The sequence below is a fragment of the Saccopteryx leptura genome, chromosome 3 (genome assembly GCF_036850995.1).
Source record: "Saccopteryx leptura isolate mSacLep1 chromosome 3, mSacLep1_pri_phased_curated, whole genome shotgun sequence".
Taxonomy (NCBI): Eukaryota; Metazoa; Chordata; class Mammalia; order Chiroptera; family Emballonuridae; genus Saccopteryx; species Saccopteryx leptura.
The window spans coordinates 38196795-38208543 of NC_089505.1; positions in this window are offsets into that span (position 1 = coordinate 38196795).

Here is an 11749-nt window from a genome sequence, read left to right on the forward strand (position 1 = left end):
TGGCAGTGGTGGCCAATATTTCTACCTCTGCTCCAGAGGGCATGCTGCCATCCACCCCTATGTCCCATAATCGCAGCAAACTTACCAGGGGCTTAGTAGCTACTCTTTCCTGCTGGGTTCTTACGTTCTGGAGTCTGTGGATGGCAGTTTCAGCCTTCTCATCTTCAGAAGAAGAGCTGGAATCACTTGCTACTGCCGACTAAGAGCCATTATGCCAGCACAGCTCCATCTGAGGCCCCTGTGGCTGCCAGCTCTCTGCCTGAAGCTGAACTCACAGTTGTTCCTCCAACAACTGCTTCTGCCAATGTTCAACTTCCAGGGCAAACTGCAACGCACAAACCTGTGCAGCCTCCTTTTCCAGAGAGAGCTCCAGTTTCAGGATCTGCATCTCTTTCTCCCGTGGCCATTTCAACTCCTTCCATTGCTCGGTTTGCAGGCCTCGGGCAGCCTCTTGCACAGAGCTCTTGGTTTCCTCTCCCAGGGCTGTAAAAATCAGCCAGCCTACAGTCTCCAAAAGGAATACCATGGGTAAAACATAACAACAACCAGTCGTCTACCCTGCCCCTCAAGGGTGGTGGCAGCTCCATACCGATCTGATCCAAATCCTGCCACGAACTACGTCAGATGTATGACCAGTAGTCATGGCCATCACGGTCATTCACATGCAGGTTCTCATTAGATTTGGGCAGATGGTAAAGAAACAATGGAGCCAAAAAATGATAGGCTATTCTTTTATTAAAGCCTCGCACCTCCCGATGAGCAAACACACAGGGAAAACACTTATTTCCCTCTTCATTCAGGGCTCTCAAAGCCACTGACACATTATTCTGTTCCACAACAAGGAGATCTTCTTGGGTTCCTCCTAGAATCAAAGGCCTCACCGGAGGCTCTCAGCGGAGCTCTCTAAAGCCCCTCACCTCTGTTTCCCGTCTGCACACCTTCTTTCTTTCTGTCCTCCCTGCAAAAACATGGCTTTTCTCTCTCTTCACAAACTTTCTGGCCCGAAAACTTCTCCTCTAGCACACATTAGCAAGACAGTGGCCCTTCCCAAGCAGGAAGATAATTTGCAATTTCACAATCACATACCTGGCGCTGCCCAGTGCCATGTTTTAACACTAAAAGTGAGCAACTCAAAAAATGCAAATTTTACAAATTCATTTGCCCAACATACATGCTTAAGCCTTTTGCTGGGTGACTATGACAGGGTGCTGGCGAGAATGATCACAGAGTCCGTGCCCACTGTGGGGCAACCTTATCTTTGGCACCGAGTGCTTTCAAACCAAAGACTTTCTCAGAGTACCAGCATCCTTTCATTGTTTATCCATACTGTCAACAGAACTCCTTAACTACTACAATTTATACAGCCTTTAGAAAATTCTTGCACCGTCTCTGTTAAACATACGAGAACTGCAACTTCTCAGGAACTGCCAACTGTTTGTTTGTTTTTTCTAAAGACCAAATATCCATGGTTCAGTGCAACAGTATCTGCTATTTTCCCACATGCTTTTTAACATTAAAACTATGAAGAAGTTTCAACCTCTTCCCCTTGTCAACTTCGGAGTATTTCTCTGTTTAACATTTGAAGAACTGAAAAAAGCCCAGCCACATGCTGGAACCTCCCTTTATCTCAGGCCGAAGTTACTGGACAGAAAGCTTGCTTTTAAATATCTTGTCAGGGTTACCAGATTTAACAAATATAAACACAGGACACCCAGTTAAATTTGAATTTCAGATAAACAACAAAAATATTTTTTAGTATGGACATGGGACTTATCTCTTGCACGGGGCATACTTACACTAACAATTTATTCTGTTTATCTGAAATTCAGATTTAACTGAGTGTCCTGTATTTTATCTGGCAACCCTGTCTTGTGTAAATTATTTTATTTTAAAAAGTTCTTTTTCCTATGTGACTGCTATGGGGTTTTCTTTAGTTTTGTTTTGGTTCTTTGTTTGTTTTTAGACTCTTTTCTTCACTATTAGAACACAGCTTTTAGAAGGCTCTCGCCAATCCTCATTTCGTTATCAATGACATCATTAGCATCACCATAGCTCTAAATTATGTTAAAACAGGATTAGAGCTACTGACAAATTGTAAAGACAAGAGGCTCCCAAGGAAGTTAGGATCAAATTATGATCAAGAAAGGAAAGGAAGGAAATGCCAAACTTAGCTTGTAGATAATGCTCAGCATAGTGAGCGCTCTGTAAGGGAGTCAGACACAGAATACCCCTGGGAGGCGGATGGGCACTCAGCCTCACGTTTCACAGATGGAGAAACCTGAACACAAAGGGAGTTAGTGACTCCTTAGGGGGGCAGGGAGCAGCTGTGTGAAGGAATGGGGGAAGAGAAGAGAAAGAAAATCTTTCGGATACCTGCCAGAATTACCTGTCCGAGTGGGGAGAAGGCAGACATCAATGAAATGTGGATATTTTACCAAAATACCTTTCTTCTAGACAAGTGAAAAAGTTTTCTATCTACCACCCCACCCTTTAGAAGCACAAATCATGGCGGCAACATATTCTAAAATTCGGAAGGGACATTAGAGAACATTCATCCCAATATCTTCTTTATACTGATGGAGGAACTGAGGCCAAGAAGTTGAGTGATAACCAAGTTATATATAATAATTTATGGGACTCCAGCTGGGTTTAAACCTAAGGACTTCTACATCTCAGTGTTTTTATACAGCTGCTTTTTAATTAACAGTTGATCTGTAAACTATAGAAGAAACCCATGGTGAGTTTTCTCAGCCAAGGAAAGTGACTCCAGTGAATTAGGGAATATAAAAGTCTTAAAATGTCCCCATTCTTTTTAGTAAGTTTAGGAGCTGCCATCTAAGAATGGAGTCTGATCTTTTTGTTAAAGGATACATTATAAAAGATATAATTATGATACACAGAAATATAAAACAAACACATTTCTAGGGATAGAAATTGGTGCAGCTAGTATGAAAAACAGTGTGGGGATTCCTCAAAAATTAAAAATAAAGCTACCATATAATCCAGCAATTCCACTTCAGGTGGTATAGTGAAAGAAACAAAAACACCAACTCAAAAATATATCTGCACCTTCATGTTTATTGCAGCATTATTTGCAATAGCCAAGACATGGAAACAACCTAAATGCCCATCAAGGATGAATCGCTGAAGAAGATGTGGTAAATATATACTATGGAATATTATTGAGCCTTTAAAAAGAAGGAAATCTTACCACATGCAATCACAAGAATGGACTTTGAAGGCATTATGCTAAGTGAAATAAATCCAGAGGCAGAGGAAGGTACAAACTTCCAGTTATACGATTTAAATAAATAAAACACACGCCAAAGACTTTATTTAACTCATGAATTAATGAGGGTTCACTACAAAGATGTTACAAATGGTTTAAATAATGATTTGACTTACAGACATAAGATTATTTACCTAAATGCTAGGGACTGAATTGTGTCCACCTCCCACCCCCACCCAAATTTATATGTTAAAGCCCTAACACTTCAAACAACTGTATTTGGAGATAAAGTCGTTAAGGAGGTGATTAAGGTTCAATAACCACATAAGGGTGGAGCACTGATCCAAAGAACTGATGTTCTTATTATAAAAACAAGACACCAGACACTCTCTGTCTCTCTTCCACGTGAGGACACAGTAGAAAGGCAGCTGTTTACAAGCCAGGAAGAGATCTCTCACCAAATCTGACCATGCTTGCTGGCACTCTGATCTCAGATCTCTAGCCTCAAGAACTGTGAGGAAATGAATATTTGTTGTTTAAGCCATCCAGACACTGAGCAAATCCGTTTGCATCGCCTTAAATAGGAATCATTTGTACAGCTGTGGACAGAAACATCTGCAGAACTATTATTTGCAGTTTTGTTAACTTCTCCACAAAGTTGCAGAAGCCTAGTCAGAGACAAAGGCACATAATTCCCATAGGCTATAGCACTTCGTGAAAATGGTATCTAGTAATCTTTATAAATCTCATTTAAAAGCCTTCTATAGTTTTCCCCCACAATTTTTATGAAAATACATGTGCAGGATAATGTTTTTCCCTGGCTACTTTGAGCCCCCCTTCACTTCACTCCCACTAAAGATGGAGGTTAACTCGATCTTTCAGCACACCTTTTGCAGGCTTCTGTGAATATATTGATAGAAGAAGCCTGCTTCTCCTTTCACCCATCTTCAACTTTTACCCTCTATTCTTTCCTGTGATTAAACATGTTATATTTCTCTGTAATTTTTATGCATAAAATGAATATGAAACCTCTCTTTCTATTGGGAGATTAGAACACTTCTAAAATCAATGATTTATTTAGAAGAAAGAAGAGGAAGGCTCTTTTCTAAATGTGTTGTATTCTTGTTTCTACGTAATCCATCATTAAGAGTTTTAACTATTGGTATTTAACATAGATATTCTTATTTTCATTATATTCGTTCTTAAAGAATTACAGATTTAATGTTTGGAAGGAATTTAGAGATTGTAGACCATTTCCCCACCAAGTTTTAGTTCTTTTTATGTTGATCTTTAGAGAAATTTAAGCTGCTTAAATATTTTCAATTAGCTTAACACTTCGTGGGTAATTCCTTTCCACTGTTAGACAATTCCAAAGATAATCATAACTCCCATTCAGCCTAAAAATCATTTAAATATATATTACTAATGCAACAGAATTTAAACAAATCACAGGAATTTATTTATGTATTATTTATTTATTATTGTTCTTATATGATAGCATATGACCAACTACCAATTGCATATATGTATTAATCCATTTGTTGCAATAAAACTCTTATTTGCCACTTTCTGAATTCATATTATAGATTGAGAAGTCTAGATTTTGAAATATATGTATATATATTTCACCTAAGCTGTTGAGAAAGCCTTAAACTCTGTTTAATTTCATCTTCATTTTACTTTGGCAACAACGACACAATTATACAATCTGGTTTCTTAAATAAAATCTTCAAGGAACTTAAAAAGGAGGAAACGGGGACTTAAACTAAGAGAAACACTTGTAAGACACATCAACCAAACGCAAGTGCAGACCTTGCTTGATTCTTGATTGAATGAAATAGCTGTACAAAATATTATGAGACAATTGGGAAAATTTAAATATTTTTGATGATATTAAAGAATTGTTCATTTGATCATGGCATTTGTTTATGTTTCAAAAAGTGAAGGGGCAGACCTGAAACAAGGTTGAACATATGCTGATTATTGTTGATGGTGAAAGGTGGATTTGTGGGGTGTTGCTCTTTAAATTTTGTAATCTCCCTATTTTTCTATGTGCTTGAAAATTTCCACAATGAAATATTAAGACAATTTTAAATCCCTGTACTCTTTCATTTAGCAATTGTATTTTCAGGAAGGTATCCTAGAGATGTGCTTGCATACATGTGTGAGAATATTCATGGTAGTAGTGTTAACAGTATCAAAGGACTAGGAAGTGTCCTAATATTCATCATTAAAGGGCTGCTTACATAATTACATTAGACTACCATGAAGTCATTTTTAAAAAGGCAGCATTAGATATAAAACGAGGCATAATCTCTAAGCACAATGTTAGCTGAAAACAGCAAGGGGAAAATTTGTATGTCTATATAGCATTAAATCCGGACATAAATCGGGAGCACATACTCCCAGAACCATTGGAAGACATATTAGCAATGAGGAAAGCTGGCATGAGAACTAAGTTGATACAAGGGCACAACTGAGAGAATGTCAAAGAAATGGAGCTATTTTATTTTTTTAAGTCAATTTGGTTTGCATTTTCTATCATTGCAACCTAAATGGATGCATCATTTACTTTCTTAAATCTTTTTATTCCTTTGATTTGAGAGAGACAGAAACATCACCTCACCATTTCACTTAATTGCTCCATTTAGGGGTGCACTCATTAATTGTTTCACGTACATACCCTTACTGGGAATAGGACCCCCACCTCAGCACACCAGGATGATACTTCTGGATGTATCATTTAAAAAGTTGGTCTTATGTCACGAGGAGATCACAGGAAGGCTTTGGGACTGGGACATTGGCAAAAATATAAAACCCCTCTTCCAAAAAGTGGTGTCAAGGAGAGATATTAAAACTGTATAGTTGGTAGCAAATCACACTTTTGAGCATTGCATTTGTATAAACTTTAAAAGGTCACTAGCATAACCCCTGAAATGAATTGAATATATTCAGATGAGCTATCTAAGATTTCTTTCTGATTTTCTGCCCTAAAATATTTCTGTTCATTCAAAATGCTCAGAAGCGCATTTGGATATCTGTAACACATAGGTGTTTATCATAACTGTAAAGATGTTTTTGAAACCTGCGCAGAAAAAGCTCTGTTATTCAGATCATTCCTTTTGCTAGCCAGGCTTTTCCACAGACAAAAGGCCTTTGCTTAGGTTTTTGCCTGTAAACTAAACTTTAAAGTAAAAATTAGAGCAGGTAACTCATCCAAAGCTAAGAAAATTTAAAGCAAAAGGATCTCAATGTCAAATTACCAAAGCAAGCTTTTAGAGTGCTTATTTACAGTGGTTTAACATAGTTATTATTTATAGTTTGTCTACATCTCATTTGGTCTGTTAAGGAATAAAATGGTCCAAGCGTCTTACTTGACTTATTAGGTTTCTATGTGCTCTCAAGTATAGTAAAGGAATCTCAAATAACAATTTTTTTTCAAAAAGTTCTAGGCTTTAAAAGTCTTTGAATTAAAAAAAGGTGTCTGATTGAAATCACTCTTTTCTAAAATAGATTTATAGTTTTAATAGAACTGAGTTCCATGATGATCTGCAGAGGAGAGAGATAAACACCTTTATCTCTGATTGCGAAAAGCTAAGTGGCAGAGGTTATAGAGCAGGGGTTGGGAACCTATGGCTTGTGAGCCAGATGTGGCTCTTTTGATGGCTGCATCTGGCTTGCAGACAAATCTTTAATAAAAAAAATAATAATGTTAAAAATATAAAACATTCTCATGTATTACAATCCATTCATTTTCTACGGCTCATGTTTATGGTTGCGGGTGGCTGGAGCCAATCACAGCTGTCCTCTGGGACAACACCAAATTTTTATTGGATAATGCGTAACATACACGGGTCGTTATATGGCTCTCGCGGAATTACATTTTAGAATATGTGGCGTTCATGGCTCTCTCAGCCAAAAAGTTTCCCGACCCCTGATATAGAGGAAGAAGCTGTTTCAGAGATGAAGGGCTCTAAGTCCTAACCCAGGAGACAATGTCCCATTTCTGCTCCAAAAAAGAATTGTCCTAAGAAATAAGTGCCTTCCCAGGTCAAATAGCTAATATATATCAGTGATGTGTCTCTCCACACACACCAGCTGTCCAAAATAAAGCAATGCCGCCATGAGCAAATTCCTTTTAAGCCTATGGTTTATAGTCCACAGTGAACCTGTGAAGACCCTGTTAAAAATGCCAACCGTTGTGATAGGACTTCTAGAGTCTCACTCAGTAAGTCTAGGGTGGGTCGCATACTCCACACTTTTAATAGCTTCTGCAGTGACTCTGATACCACTGAGGTGGGCCTCTGTCTCTGAGAAACACTGCTTTAGAGTGTGGGCCACTCTACCCAGCTATGTTATGGCATAGAAGATGCCGTGCCACTTGGCATCCTACCTTGGATTCCAGCACTCCTGCGCACTCCCTTTCTATGAGTGTAGCTTCCTAAGAATAGAGACAGACAAACTTGGGTTTATGGACTGGCTCAACCTGCACTGGCTTATAATCTAGCATAAACTGCTCAACGTTCGATCTTTCATTTATTCACTCAGCAAATATGTATAAAGTTCTGGTTATCAGATCTTGAACAAATCCTCACACAGTTTACTTTAAGTGGAGAAGGCAAACAAATGGATAATCAATGAAATAAGTAAGTAAATTCCAGAGATTGGTGAGCAAGACTTTAAAAATGAAACAAGCATAATGAGATGGAGGATAACTCAGGGGTCAGGGAGGGACAGGCCACTTTATTGGGTGAACAGGTGAGGCTTCTTCAGAAAGGGTGAGCAGTTGAGCAGAGACTCAAACAATATGAAGGATCCAGTCATGCCCAGCTGTGGTGGAAGGGCATCAGGCCTGCATGTCCCCGAATAAGCTTTTCCTGCCACAGGGCAGGAAGAAGACTTGAGGCTGGAACAGGGCTGGCAAACGGGAGAGTGGGAAGAGAAAATCATGTCAGAGAAAAGGATGAGCCAGGTTACTCGGGGCCTTGGAACCATGATAAAGTGTTTAGATTTTTTTCCACTTAGAATGGAGAGCCATGTGAGCATTTTAAGCAAGCTGCAATCTCTCATTGTAACATGGTTAGGGTAACTGCTTCATAGGGGTGAGTCGTGGAGTGCCTGGTCCTTAGGAAGGGTTCAATACATGGCAGCTATTGCTATTCTTTCCTGGATGAGAAAAATGCTGCTCACTTCATCATTCTTTGCCCATCAGCACAATATGACTTTGACAGAGTGTCTTACCTGTCCTGTATCTCATCATGTCACAGTCAACGAACAAGTCTGAGAAAGCTGCTCCTGCAGCTATGTGTGGTATGGGAAGCTCCTAGAGAATGTGTGTGTGACTTCCTAGAGGCCATATGATGTCCCTGTTCTCTGAGAGTGGAAGGGACTACAAGGATCAGCGGTTACCAATTGGAAAAAACCATCGAAAGGTCTAAACGTCCAAAGTTGAAAATGTGAGCTGAGTATCTTACATAGGATGATAATTCATATGCTCCCCTAATTTATCCCAAAGAGATCTTCTTAACCCCACTCATGGGTCAAGCAACAGCAGCCTGGTCTCCCTAATTTTCCCAGCAGAAGCATATTAATAATATCATGGTTTCATCGTCTATGAAAACACACGAATGTTTCTAATACTATCTCATCTTGTTATTTTAATTAAGAATTAAGTATGGATGGTCCAGAAAAGTCATTTTTGGTTCAAGTAGTCTAACTTGGCCAACAAATATTGTTTGAGGGCCCATACCAACCAGGCTCTAAATGTGTGTAGTGGTTTGGAAAAAAAAAAATTTAGAGCAGAGACAACTTTCTTTAAAAACAAAAACAAAAAGGACACTACTCTTTTATGGATTCTTGCTATATTGGCCAAGAGTTTGTTTAAAGGCTTTAATCACTGTAAAAAAAAAATAGAAGACTAGATAAAGAATATGTGGTACATATACACCATGATATACTATTCAGCCATAAGAAATGATGAGGCCTTGGCTGGCTGGCTCAGTGGTAGAGTGTTGGCCTGGCGTGCAGAGGTCCCGGGTTTGATTCCCGGCCAGGGCACACAGGAGAAGCGCCCATCTGCCTCTCTACCCCTCCCCCTCTCCTTCCTCTCTGTCTCTCTCTTCCCCTCCTGCAGCTGAGGCTCCATTGGAGCAAAGATGGCCCGGGTGCTGGGGATGGCTCCTTGGCCTCTGCCCCAGGCGCTAGAGTGGCTCTGGTCACAACAGAGGGACTCCCCAGAGGGGCAGAGCATCGCCCCTGGTGGGCATGCCAGGTGGATCCCGGTGGGGCGCATGCGGGAGTCTGTCTGACTGTCTCTCCCCGTTTCCAGCTTCAGAAAAATACAAAAAAATAAATAAATAAATAAAAGAAATGATGACATCGGATCACTTACAACAAAATGGTGGGACCTTGATAACATTATACTGAGTGAAATAAGTAAATCAGAAAAAACAAGAACTGCAGGATTCCATACATTGGTGGGACATAAAAACGAGACTAAGAGACATGGACAAGAGTGTGGTGGTTTGGGGGGGGGGGGCAGGGGGAGGGAAGGAGGGAGAGGGGGAGGGGGAGGGGCACAAAGAAAACTAGATAGAAGGTGACAGAGGACAATCTCTCTTTGGGTGACGGGTATGCAACAGAATCGAATGACAAGATAACCTGGACATGTTTTCTTTGAATATATGTACCCTGATTTATTGATGTCACCCTATTAAAATAAAAATTTATTTATATAAAAAAAAACACACCAAGAAGCAGCTTTGGTGAAAGCAGGCATGGGGTTCAGGCCTGAGAAGAGCCTCTCATGTTAACCCTTCCTCCCCAGAGGGATTCCTGAAGGGTTTGGAGGGAGTGAAGCCAATTTGAAAAATTGTACCCTGGGTGAAAAGATTCAATAGTCCTCAGATACTGATAGAACATAAATAAAATATATTTGGGGACAGTGGCCCAAATGTTCATTCTTCATTTCAAATCTTTTATAGTTTTATCATTTAACTCTTTTGTCAAAGTTCCCACAAAATATTGTCACATAGCTGTCCTGAGACCCCAGTTCCTCTTCAATCACTCGTCACCACTGCATCCCATCAATAGCATGTGGACGTAAAGGACCAAAACTCCCACCAGGAGCAAGATACAAGACGCCTTCAAAAAGTGCAGGATAGGTACTCAACCAGCTCCTAATATACCCCCCAGTGAAGTTGGACTGATTTAAGAATAATAACAAATAAACTGAGACATTAAGATTCTAACATTTTGCCTGACCAGGTGGTGGTGCAGTGGATAGAGCGTCGGACTGGGATGCGGAAGGACCCAGGTTCGAGACCCCGAGGTCGCCAGCTTGAGCACGGGCTCATCTGGCTTGAGCAAAGAGCTCACCAGCTTAGACACAAGGTCGCTGGCTCCAGCAGGGGGTTACTCGGTTGGCTGAAGGCCCGCGGTCAAGGCACATGTGAGAAAGCAATCAATGAACAACTAAGAAGTCGCAACGCGCGAGAAACTGATGATTGATGCTTCTCATCTCTCTCCGTTCCTGTCTGTCTGTTCCTGTCTATCTCTGCCTCTGTAAAAAAAAAAAAAAAAAAAAAAAGATTCTAACATTTTATTTGAACAAAAATGTATTTGAACCCGACAGTGCGAAACCAGGAGTGCCACACCGACAGGAGCGAGGGAGAAAACTTTTATGGAAAAGAGGTGGAAACAAAGCAAAGAAATGATCTGATTGGCTATTTCTCAAGAGTTTACTTTCATTGGAAAAGCCTAGTTGGCTTTTTGTGATTGGTTGTCCTTAGGTAAATTTCTTAACCTTGAGGCATTTGCAAGCTTAGGTTTCGGTTTGCTGACTCAGGCTGCTGAGACATTAGAACCACCTCAGTCTGAAGACCTTCTTGTGTAATCAATTTAATAAGTGGGAACATGGGGAGGGGCAGAGAGTTGCAATTTAATTAAAAAAATGTCTGGCTCTCACTGACCCAGAGTGTGACCTAAGGCAGCTATCTTAATTTCTCCAAGTTAGCTGTTCTCTATTCTACAAAAGAGGGATTTAAATAATACCTGTCTTAACCAAGAATGGTATGTATTTGTATTCAATAAATGCTAATTTCCCCCTTTTCACTTGTTTCGACTGAGTTGAGCACAGTATTTCTTATCTGGGAGCCTTCTGGAATGAGGGCAGAGATGGGGTAGGGCAGTGCCAATAATTATTAACTGTATATATATACTCACTGTTCTCCCATGTATGGAGCTGCTGTTGAGCAAAGAAAATACAAATTCATTTCAAGTGATTGCCAAATGCAAGGTAGCCTTTCTATATGTTTATACTTATATTTATATTTATATATGAAATTCATCCTAATTTATGTAACAGGCCACAAAATAGGTTGATGTTAAGGGGTCCTTCAACTTCCAAACCCTGGAAACAGCTTTGGGGTTGATAGCATGCGGTCTCCATGCTGTGGCCCTCACTTTAAATCCTGTTGACTTTTGAGTCCCTTCGCTGGGATGCCTCTCCTCATCCCTCAT